Below are 12,907 nucleotides of genomic sequence, written 5' to 3' on the forward strand. Positions count from 1 at the left end.
CGCACAACACGTGTATTATGCCCAGCAGTGAAGGGGTTAATTAGGGAGCTTGTAGGGTTATGTTTAGCTTTAGTGTAGTAGACAACCCAAAGTATTGATCTAGGCCCATTTTGGTATATTTCATGCCACCATTTCCCCGCCAAATGCAATCAAATAAAAAAAAAAATCGTTCACTTTTTCACAAACTTTAGTTTTCTCACTGAAATTATTTACAGCTTGTGCAATTATGGCACAAATGGTTGTAAATGCTTCTCTGGGATCCCCTTTGTTCAGAAATAGCAGACATATATGGCTTTGGCGTTGCTTTTGGTAATTAGAAGGCCACGAAATGCCGCTGCGCATCACACGTGTATTATGTCTAGCAGTGAAGGGGTTAATTAGGTAGCTTGTAGGGAGCTTGCAGGGTTAATTTTAGCTTTAGTGTAGATATCAGCCTCCCACCTGATACATCAGACCCCCTGATCCCTCTCAAACAGTGGTCTTCCCTCCCCCACCCCACAATTGTCCCCGCCATCTTAAGTACTTGCAGAAAGTCTGCCAGTACTAAAATAAAAGGTATTTAAAAAAAATTTTTGAGCATATTTACATATGCTGATGTGTAGGATTCCCCCCTTAGCCCCCAACCTCCCTGATCCCCCCAAACAGCTCTCTAACCCTCCCCCTCTACCTTACTGGGAGCCATCTTGGGTACTGGCAGCTGTCTGCCAGTACAGGTATACCCCTCTCATACAGCGGGTTAGGGACCGGAGCCCCGCTGTAAAGTGAAAACCGCCTTAAAGTAAAACAAGGCAGTTTTAGCTTTCTTTGCACTTGCCAGTGTGTTTAAAAACTTGAAAAAATGTTTGAACTAACAATATTAGGGGTGCAATAGTGCTGTGTTTAGTTTAACACTAGTACAGCACAGTATTCAATTAGTATTCAATAAATACTGTACCTGTAAAATAGTGACAATGACTGTAGTAAAATTTACCAGACTATAACACTGAGACACAGATTGCACTGTAAGGCTGTAAACAGAGTAAACTGCACATAACAAAATGGTGCCAGTCACTTTTCTCGCAATTTTACAGTGATTACAGCATTGTTTCAAAATCTTTGGAGGTTAAACTTCAGCTCCACAAAGCACTGTATTAGCGAAGCGCTGTAAAGTAAAGCGCTGTAAAGTGAGGTATACCTGTACCCAGTATCAGCAAAAAAATGCCTTTTTATTTTTTCCTTTATTTTTTTTTCTGTAGTGTAGCTTCCCCCCAAAGAACAACCCCCCTCCACCTCCCAGATCACTTCGATTTTTTTTTTTTTTTACTTTTACCCAACTTTTATTTTCAATAATTTTCTGTAGTGTAGCCGTTCCCACCCGCATCCACCCCGTGCACGCGCCCACCCCCCTCGACGTCATATGGGCCATCGATGGCCGCACACCCGCCTGCCACGTAATCTCCCACCAACCAACGATACCGGCCGTCGATGTCCGGTGCAGAGAGGGCCACAGAGTGGCTCTCTCTGCATCGGATGGCCAAGGGGGGTTATTGCAGGATGCCTCAATATCGAGGCATCACTGCAATAACCGGAAAGCGGCTGGAAGCGATCAGGATCGCTTCCACCATATTCCAAGACCAAGGACATACGCCATGCGTCCTCGGTCATTTACTTTATTTTTTTTTAGGACGTATGGCGTACGTCCTTGGTGGTTAAGGGGTGAAGGCTTACCACATATGTACCTGGATGAATTGGTGCAGTCTTCTGCTGAACTGCCAGGGTTGCTGATACTGCTCCTCAAGGAGCCCAGAAGGGATCGTAGCCGATCAACGTTAAAGATCTTTTTCACTTTACCAGCTCTCAGATATTCGCCTCCCCACCTCCGGATCAGCTGTTATTAATATGCGACGTCGGCTCGCTACCCGGGCTCACCGACCCTACTTGTGGCTACAATTAGGCCCTTCTGTGTTGTGGAGCGTAAGTTTCTTACTCCCGGGTTACTGGAACTTTGGCGCCAAAAGATTGCTGTGTTCCAAACTATGCGATCCGAGCAGTAAGATCAACCACAGCGGTCTCTCTGTGTTAGGGGCTATTCATCCATAGCTGGCTGTCGGTTGGGAACCCGGTCTGGCTCGTTTGAAATGCTATATGTTTGAATGCTGCATGGAGCTCCTAGCCTAGACGTCCATCTAAGAGTCAGGCTAGACTCCGCCCGTGGATACAATTTTTTAAACCTAGAAGGATTAAAAGAAGAAGTACCAGGTTTAGACCATTCCTTAGTAATTATATTAGAGATAGCATCTGGAATAAGAAAAACTTCAGGAGTAACCTCAGAAGTTTTAGAAACAGAATTCAAACGTTTGCTATTCTTGTTATCAAGAGGACTAAATTCCTCAATACCCAAAGTAAACAATACTCCCTTTAGCAAAGAACAAATATATTCAATCTTAAAAAGAAAGGTTGATATATCAATTTCAGTGTCTGAAGTAAGATCATCTGAGCCAGAGAAATCCTCATCAGCAGAAAATACTTCAGTATTCTGTTGATCAATACAAACCATCAGATTTATGAGGTTAGGAGAGACCTTTTACGTTTATTTGAAGGCGGAATAGCAGTCATTCTCTATAGCTGCAGCAATATAATATTTCATATCTACAGGAATATTATGTACATTAGACTGTGGAGGTTTAACAGTAGATGTATTTGTACTTATAGAAACAATATCAGCATGAAATAATTTCTCATAACAAGTGCAACATACTTGAGCTAAAGAAGGAAGATCAGCTAATTTACACCATACACACTTAGCTTTAGTAGATTTGGTTTCAGGCAACTTGGTTCCTACAGTAACATCAGAGGCAGGATCAGTTTGAGACATCTTGCAAAATGTAACAAAAAAAGAAAAAATAACATTTAAACAAAATAGCCAATTTCCTCAATAGCAGTTTCAGGAATGGGAAAAAATGCTTATGAAAAAATACTTATATGCAAAACAAAAGCAAACATCATAGCCCTCTGTAACAAATGAAAGCAGAGAGCAAAAGAGGGAGAGACTTATTATAACAATTTTTTTGGCTCCAAAAATGACGCCAACAAAGATGACGCAAATGCAGAGGAAAAAAAACTTTTGCCGCCAAAGTTAACAGGAAATGACACGATTCGTGTCATAACAGGCTCAACTTTGCGCCAAAAAAATTTGCTTCACCAAAGACGCAAGAAATGACATGACTCGTGTCACAACCAATGCAACCTCCACGCCAAAAATATTCGCGCCAAGAATGACGCAATAAATAGAAGCAATTTGCGTCATAGCGAACCTAATTTGCCCTTGAAAATTTGAAACCCCCCAGAAGTTACAACTAGCTGAAACCCCAGGTAAGAAAAAAATTACAAAATTCTCCCAAAACATATTTTTCCATGCTGAAACTGTTAGACTGCAAAGGGAAATAAACAGACCCGACTCATGGCAAATATATGCAATATATATTAAAACTTTAAAATATAAAGTGCCAAACATAGCTGAGGTGTCTTAAAGGGACACTGTACCCAAAAATTTTCTTTTGTGATTCAGATTGAGCATGATAATTTACTCCTATTATCAAATTTTCTTCATTCTCTTGGTATCTTTATTTGAAATGCAAGAATGTTAGTTTAGATGCCGGCCCATTTTTGGTGAACAACCTGGGTTGTCCTTGCTGATTAGTGGATAAATTCATCCACCAATAAAAAAGTGCTGTCCAGAGTACTAAAACCAAACAAAAGCTTAGATGCCTTCTTTTTTCAAATAATGATAGCAAGAGAACGAAGAAAAATTGATAATAGGAGTAAATTAGAAAGTTGCTTAAAATTGCATGCTCTTTCTTAATTACAAAAGAAAAAATTTGGGTTCAGTGTCCCTTTAACTGAAGACACCCATCCACATATAGCAGACAGCCAAACCAGTACTGAAACATATCAGCAGAGATAATGGTAGAGGAGTATAATGTTGATCTGTAAAGGGAGGTGGCAGATGAATCCCCACGACCGAACAGAGAGCTTTAGAATAGATTTCCCATAGGTGAAAACATGGCATCATCAGGCAATACTCCCATCACATCCCTCAGACAAACACTGTACTTTGAGAGGAACTGGGCTTCAAAATGCTTAGACGCGCCTTTCACAAAAGAAATGAAGCACGACTTGCTTCACCATCCTACAACCAAGGCAAAGTTTGTAAAACTGAGTTATGTGCGAGGTGGGAGGTGTATTTATAGGCATTTCTCTTGTAAGGTGTATCCAGTCCAAGGATTCATCCATTACTTGTGGGATATTCTTCTTCCCAACAGGAAGCTGCAAGAGGATCACCCACAGCAGAGCTGTCTATATAGCTCCTCCCCTAACTGCCACCTCCAGTCATTCTCTTGCAGCTCTCGACAAGAAAGGAAGTATCAAGAGAGATGTGGTGAATTAGTGTAGTTTATCTTCAATCAAAAGTTTGTTAATTTTAAACGGTACCGGCGTTGTACTGTTTTTACCTCAGGCAGAAATTAGAAGAAGAGTTTTGCCTGAGGTTTTTGATGATCTTAGCACGTTGTAACTAAGGTCCACTGCTGTTCTCACACATAACTGAAGAGTATGGGAAAACTTCATCTGGGGGAACGGCCTAAAGAATTAACTACTCTGAGGTATGTTCAGTATATTTTTTTCTAGAGAGATGATAAGGTCTAGAAAATGCTGACAGTGCCCGATATATTTAAGGTAAGCCTGACTGCAGTGATTTAACAAACGACTGGCATCATGCTTGCAGTAAAGGGTAATATTCATGTTACTTGCTCTTATGGCTTAGTATGTAAAACGTTTGCATGATATATAAACAAAGTTTTTTATTAAGTGTGATAAATCTTTATTTGGGGCCTAGTTTTCCACATGGCTGACTAGATTTATCCTAGGAGTAGTTATTTATGGCCCTTTCACTTTGAGTGCATGGTGGGAGGGGCCTATTTTAGCGCTCTAATTGCGCAGTAGTTTTTACATTCTGAGACATCCAGCTTCCTTGAAGGAGTCCCCTGACATATGGGACCTCTGTAAAGGGTTTTTGTGCCTACAAAAGTCGTTTTATGGGAAGGTAGGAGCCACAGTAGAGCTGTGGCAGTTTGCTTGTGACTGTTATAACGGTTTTACCATTTTTCTGCTTCGTTTTTGAGCCTGAGGGGTTAATCATCCATTTGCAAGTGGATGCAATGCTATTTTAGTCTATTATACACACTGTAAAAATTTCATAGAGTTAACTGCTTTTTTTCACTCTTTTGCAGTTTTTGTGTTTGTTTTTTTCCCTTAAAGGCACAGTACCGTTTTTTATATTCTGCTTTTTCACATTAATTAAAGTGTTTTCCAAGCTTGCTGGTCTCATTACTAGTCTGTTAAACATGTCTGACATAGAGGAAACTCCTTATTCATTATGTTTAGAAGCCATTGTGGAACCCCCTCTTAGAATGTGTACCAAATGCACTGATCTTACTATAAGTTATAAAGACCATATTCTGGCTTTAAAAGATTGATCACCAGAGGAAATTGAGAAGGGGGAAGTTATGCCGACTAACTCTCCCCACGTGTCAGAGCCTATAACTCCCGCTCAAGGGACACCAAGTACATCTAGCGCGCCCATTGCGTATACTTTACAAGACATGGCGGCAGTTATGAATCATACCCTTACAGAGGTATTGTCCAAACTGCCAGGGTTACAAGGAAAGCGAGACAGCTCTGGGTCTAGAAAAAATACAGAGCTCTCTGACGCTTTAGTAGCTATGTCTGATATACCCTCACAATGTGCAGAAGCCGAAGCAGGAGAGCTTCTATCTGTGGGTGATTTTTCGGACTCAGGGAAGACACTTCAACCTGATTCTGATATGTCTTAAGCTTGAACACTTCCGTGTGTTGCTCAGGAAGGTTTTAGCAACTCTGGATGACTGTGACGCCATTGTAGTCCGAGAGAAATTGTGTAAATTGGATAAATACTACGCAGTGCCTGTTTACACTGATGTTTTTCCAATACCTAAGAGGTTTTCAGAAATTATTACTAAGGAATGGGATAGACCAGGTGTACCGTTCTCTCCCCCTCCTGTTTTTAAAAAGATGTTGCCTATAGATGCCGCTACATGGGACTTGTGGCAAACGGTCCATAAGGTGGAGGGAGCAGTCTCTACCCTAGCGAAGCGTACAACTATCCCTGTCAAGGATAGTTGTGCTTTTCTAGATCCAATGGACAAAAAATTAGAGGGTTACCTTAAGAAAATTTTTATTCAACAAGGTTTTATTCTCCAGCCCCTTGCATGCATTGCCCCTGTCACTGCTGCTGCCTTCTGGTTTGAGTCTCTAGAAGAGGCTCTACAGGTAGAAACCCCATTGGATGATATCCTTGACAAGATTAAAGCTCTTAAGCTAGCCAATTCATTTGTCTTTGACAGCGTTGTTCATTTAACCAAGCTAACGGCTAAGAACTCAGGTTTTGCTATTCAGGCGCGTAGGGCACTATGGCTTAAATCCTGGTCAGCTGACGTTACTTCAAGTTACTTCAAAGGCTAAGCTTCTCAACATTCCCTTCCAGGGGCAGACCCTATTCGGGCCTGGACTGAAGGAGATAATTTCTGATATTACTGGAGGAAAAGGTCACGCCCTTCCTCAGGATAGGTCCAACAAATTAAGGACCAAACAGACTAATTTTCGTTCCTCTCGAAACTTCAAGAGTGGCGCAGCTTCAACTTCCTCTAATACAAAACAAGAGGGAAATTTTGCCCAGTCCAAGCCGGTCTGGAGACCGAACCAGGCTTGGAACAAAGGAAAGCAGGCCAAAAAACCTGCTGCTGCCTCTAAGACAGTATGAAAGATCAGCCCCCGATCCGGAAACGGATCTAGTAGGGGGCAGACTTTCTCTCTTCACCCAGGCTTGGGCAAGAGATGTCCAGGATCCCTGGGCGTTGGAAATTGTGTCCCAGGGATATCTTCTGGACTTCAAAGCTTCTTCCCCAAAAGGGAGATTTCATCTCTCACAATTATCTGCAAACCAGATAAAGAGAGAGGCATTCTTACATTGTGTTCAAGACCTCCTAGTTATGGGAGTGATCCACCCAGTTCCAAAGGAGGAACAGGGGCAAGGCTTCTATTCAAATCTGCTTGTAGTTCCCAAGAAAGAGGGAACCGTCAGACCAATCTTAGATCTCAAGATCCTAAACAAATTTCTCAGAGTCCCATCCTTCAAGATGGAGACTATTCGAACCATCCTACCTATGATCCAGGAGGGTCAATATATGACTACCATGGACTTAAAGGATGCTTATCTTCACATTCCGATACACAGAGATCATCATTGGTTTCTCAGGTTCGCCTTCCTAGACAGGCATTACCAGTTTGTGGCTCTTCCCTTTGGGTTAGCTACGGCACCAAGAATCTTTACGAAGGTTCTAGGGTCACTCCTAGCAGTCCTAAGGCCGCGGGGTATAGCAGTAGCCCCTTACCTAGGCGACATTCTGAAACAGGCGTCGAATTTTCAAATCGCCAGGTCTCATACAGACATTGTTCTGGCATTCCTGAGGTCTCATGGGTGGAAAGTGAACGAAGAAAAGAGTTCTCTATCCCCTCTCACAAGAGTTTCCTTCCTAGGAACTCTGATAGATTCTGTAGAAATGAAGATTTACCTGACAGAGGCCAGGTTGTCAAAACTTCTAAATTCCTGCCGTGTTCTTTATTCTACTTCTCGCCCTTCAGTCGCTCAGTGTATGGAAGTAATCGGCTTAATGGTAGCGGCAATGGACATAGTGCCGTTTGCCCGCCTACATCTCAGACAACTGCAACTCTGCATGCTCAGTCAGTGGAATGGGGATTACACAATTTGTCCCCTCTACTAAATCTGATCAAGAGACCAGGGATTCTCTTCTCTGGTGGCTATCTTGGGTCCATCTGTCCAAGGGTATGACCTTCCGCAGGCCAGATTGGACAATAGTAACGACAGATGCCAGCCTTTTGGGCTGGGGTGCAGTCTGGAACTCCCTGAAGGCTCAGGGCTCATGGACTCAGGAGGAGGCACTCCTTCCGATAAACATTCTGGAACTAAGAGCGATATTCAATGCTCTTCAGGCTTAGCCTCAGCTTGCTGCGGTCAGGTTAATCAGATTTCAGTCGGACAATATCACGACTGTAGCCTACATCAACCATCAAGGGGGAACAAGGAGTCCCCTAGCAATGTTGGGGGTTTCAAAAATAATTCTATGGGCAGAGGTTCTCTCTTGCCATCTATCAGCTATCCATATCCCAGGAGTAGAGAACTGGGAGGCGGATTTTCTAAGTCGGCAGACTTTTCATCCGGGGGAGTGGGAACTCCATCCGGAGGTGTTTGCACAGTTGATTCAACTTTGGGGCAAACCAGAACTGGATCTCATGGCGTCTCGTCAGAACGCCAAGCTTCCTTGTTACGGATCCAGGTCCAGGGATCCCAAGGCAGCGCTGATAGATGCTCTAGCAGCGCCTTGGTCCTTCAACCTGGCTTGTGTGTTTCCACCGTTTCCTCTGCTCCCTCGTCTGATTGCCAAGATCAAGCAGGAGAGAGCTTCGGTGATTTTGATAGCACCTGCGTGGCCACGCAGGACTTGGTATGCAGATCTGGTGGACATATCATCCCTTCCACCATGGACTCTGCCGCTGAGGCAGGACCTTCTACTTCAGGGTCCTTTCAACCATCCAAATTTAATTTCTCTGCGTCTGACTGCTTGGAGATTGAACGCTTGATTTTATCAAAACGTGGTTTCTCCGAGTCGGTCATTGATACATTAATTCAGGCTCGAAAGCCTGTCACCAGGAAAATCTATCATAAGATATGGTGTAAATATCTTCATTGGTGTGAATCCAAGGGTTACTCATGGAGTAAAGTCAGGATTCCTAGAATATTATCTTTTCTCCAAGAGGGATTGGAGAAGGGATTGTCAGCTAGTTCCTTAAAGGGACAGATTTCTGCTCTGTCTATTCTTTTGCACAAGCATCTGGCGGATGTTCCAGACGTTCAGGCGTTTTGTCAGGCTTTAGTTAGAATCAAGCCTGTGTTTAAACCTGTTGCTCCGCCATGGAGTTTAAATTTAGTTCTTAAAGTTCTTCAAGGGGTTCTGTTTGAACCTCTGCATTCCATAGATATCAAGCTTTTATCTTGGAAAGTTCTGTTTTTGGTAGCTATCTCTTCGGCTCGAAGAGTTTCAGAGTTATCTGCCTTACAGTGTGATTCCCTTTATCTGATCTTCCATGCAGATAAGGTAGTTTTGCGTACCAAACCTGGGTTTCTTCCTAAGGTGGTATCTAATAAGAATATCAATCAGGAGATTGTTGTTACGTCACTGTGTCCTAATCCTTCTTCAAAGAAGGAACGTCTATTACATAATCTTGACGTGGTTTGTGCTTTAAAGTTTTATTTACAAGCTACTAAGGATTTTTGTCAAACATCTGCATTGTTTGTTGTCTACTCTGGACAGAGGAGAGGCCAAAAGGCTTCAGCAACTTCTCTTTCTTTTTGGTTAAGAAGTATAATCCGTTTAGCTTATGAGACTGCTGGCCAGCAGCCTCCTGAAAGAATTACAGCTCATTCCACTAGAGCAGTGGCTTCCACATGGGCTTTTAAAAATGAGGCTTCTGTTGAACAGATTTGTAAGGCGGCGACTTGGTCTTCGCTTCATATTTTTTCTAAATTCTACAAATTTGATACTTTTGCTTCTTCGGAGGCTATTTTTGGGAGAAAGGTCTTACAGGCAGTGGTGCCTTCTGTTTAAGCACCTGCCTTGTCCCTCCCTTCATCCGTGTCCTATAGCTTTGGTATTGGTATCCCACAAGTAATGAATGAATCCGTGGACTGGATACACCTTACAAGAGAAAACAAAATTTATGCTTATCTGATAAATTTATTTCTCTTGTGGTGTATCCAGTCCACGGCCCGCCCTGTCATTTTAAGGCAGGTGTTTTTTATTTTTAAACTACAGTCACCACTGCACCCTATAGTTTCTCCTTTCTCTTGCATGTCTTCGGTCGAATGACTGGAGGTGGCAGTTAGGGGAGGAGCTATATAGACAGCTTTGCTGTGGGTGATCCTCTTGCAGCTTCCAGTTGGGAAGGAGAATATCCCATAAGTAATGGATGAATCCGTGGACTGGATACACCACAAGAGAAATAAATTTATCAGGTAAGCATAAATTTTGTTTTTGAGGTTTGGGAAACTTTGCCCCCTCCTGGTAGGAATGTATATTCCATACGTCATTATCTCATGGACTCTTGCCACTTACATGAAAGAAACACTGCTTCTCTATAATGTTAAAGCACTGTCTCTCTAGGACTCTGACATCCTGTTACCGCCACACATTGCCCTGCATCCTGTTTAGGATATCCTGACTCTCAGGAATAAAATAGTCCCATATAAGGTGCAGCCTAACTGCTGTAGTGCCAAGGTTTCTTAAAAAATTAAATGGCACTTACCTGCACCCTTGACTGTCCGACAGGAGGACAGCTCACCTGGCATGAGAGGATGCCACTCCTCACAGAGACCTGTGGATAAAAGAAGGAACAGAGTAAGCCTACACTGGCATTCTGTTTGAGAGCAGCAATCGTGTCAGGAAAATGCAGTGAGGCCCACCCCACAAGTTCCTAACTGCTTGAAAGCTACCACAGCCCTACTGAAGGGACTAACTTGGAGTACAGCTAGACCCAGCTTGTCAGGGAAGATCAGAGCAAACCTGCTCAGGCTTCCAAAATAATAAAATCTTGATAAAAGAATTCTTAAACAGACACCTAAACTTCACCTCCTCCTTGCACTGAAGGCAAAGAGAATGACTGGGGATTGTGGGAAGGGAAGTGATACTTAACAGCTTTGCTGTGGTGCTCTTTGCCTCCTCCTGCTGGCCAAGAGTGATATTCCCAACAGTAATTGATGATTCCGTTGGCTCACTATGTCTTAAGAAAGCTCCCTTTCCCCTGCTACAAGAGTAGTGTTCTTAGGGACCATAATAGATTCTCTATTGATGAAGATTTTTCTGACAGAGGTCAGGAAAAACAAAACAATTTCCTCTTGCCTCTCTTCAGGCTACTGCTCATACTTCAGTGGCTCAATGAATGGAGGTAATCGGTCAAATGGTGGCTTCCATGGACATCGTTCCCTTTGCTCGATTCCATTTGAGAGCTCTCCAGTTGTGCATGCTCAGACAATGAAATGGCGACCATGTGGATCTAACTCAGAGAATAGCATTAGATCAGTCGTCAAGGGATTCTCTTCCGTGGTGGGACATCTGTCTCAGGGCACATGCTTTCGGAGACCTTCCTGGGTGATCGTGACCACGGACGCCAGCCTGCTGGGGAGCAGTCTGGAACTCGTTAAAAGCACAGGGCCTTTGGACTCGGGAGGAGTCTGCTCTTCCCATCAACATCTTGGAGTTGAGGGAGATTTACAATGCTCTATTGGCTTGGTTTCAGTTGTCCTCAGCCCAGTTTATCAGGTTCGAGTCAGACAACATACTCAGAGTTCCTTAGCCATGAAGGAGGTTACTCGGATTCTTCAGTGGGCAGAGACCCACAATTGCGGGCTGCCATCTACATTCCAAGAGTAGACAACTGGGAAGCGTATTTTCTGAGCAGACAGAGACTTTTCATCCTGGGGAGTGGGAACTCCATCCAGAGGTGTTTTCCAGCTTAGTCCTCAAATGGGGGTGACAGAGTTAGATCTGATGGCGTCCCATCAGAACGCCGAGCTTCCAAGGTACGGTTCAAGGTCAAGAGATCCGCAGGCTGTTCTGATAGATGCTCTAGCGGTTCCTTAGGTTTTTCAGGTTGGCATACCTATTTCCTCCATTTGCTCTTTTTCCACGAGTCATTGCTCGTATCAAACGGGAGGGGGCGTCAGTGATTCTAATAGCCCCTGCGTGGCCTCACAGGATCTGGTTTGCACACCTAGTGGAGATATCATCTCTTCCAGCTTGGAGACTACCTCTGAGGAAGGATCTCCTGATTCAGGGTCCCTTTCTTCATCCAAATCTCGTTTCTCTGAAGCTGACTGCTTGGAGATTGAACGCTTAATTCTGTCTAAGTGTTTTTTCTGAGTCGGTCATTGAGACATGAGAGTTCCTAGAATTTTATCTTTTCTTCAGGAAGGCCTGAAGAAGGGATTGTCAGTCAGTACCCTGAAGGGTCAGATTTCTGATTAATAAGTTTTACTACATAAACGTTTGGCGGATGTGCCAGATGTGCAATCTTTTTGTCAAGCCTTGGTCAAAATCAGGCCTGTCTTTAAGTCTGTTGCTCCTCCTTGGAGCCTTAACCTTGTTCTTAAAGTTTTACAGCTGGCTCCGTTTGAGCCGTTGCATTCCATAGACATTGGTTGAAAGGCTTTGTTTCATGTTGCTATCTCTTCTGCTCGAAGAGTCTTGGAACTCTCAGCTCTGCAGTGTGATTCCCCTTATATTATTTTTCATGCCAATAAGGCGGTTCTTTGTACTAAGTTAGGTTTCCTTCCTAAGAAATATCAATCAAGAAATTGTTCTTCCCTCTCTGTGTCCTAATCCTTCTTCATCCAAAGAACGTTTGTTACACAATTTGGATGTTGTACGTGCTCTTAAATTCTACTTACAGGCGACTAAGGATTTTCACCAGTCCTCTGCCCTCTTTGTCTGTTTCTCTGGGAAATGTAAAGGTCAGAAAGCTACTGCTACTACTCTTTCCTTTTGGTTGCAAAGTATAATTTGTTTGGCTTATGAGACTGCTGGACAGCAGCCTCCTGAGAGAATTACTTCTCATTCCACAAGAGCTGTTTCCTCTTCTTGGGCTTTCAAAAATGAAGCTTCTGTAGAACACATTTGCAAGGCTGCAACTTGGTCTTCTCTACATACTTTTTCCAAATTTGATACTTTTGTATCGGCTGAGGTTTCTTTAGGGAGAAAGG

The sequence above is a fragment of the Bombina bombina genome, chromosome 3 (genome assembly GCF_027579735.1).
Source record: "Bombina bombina isolate aBomBom1 chromosome 3, aBomBom1.pri, whole genome shotgun sequence".
Classification (NCBI taxonomy): domain Eukaryota; kingdom Metazoa; phylum Chordata; class Amphibia; order Anura; family Bombinatoridae; genus Bombina; species Bombina bombina.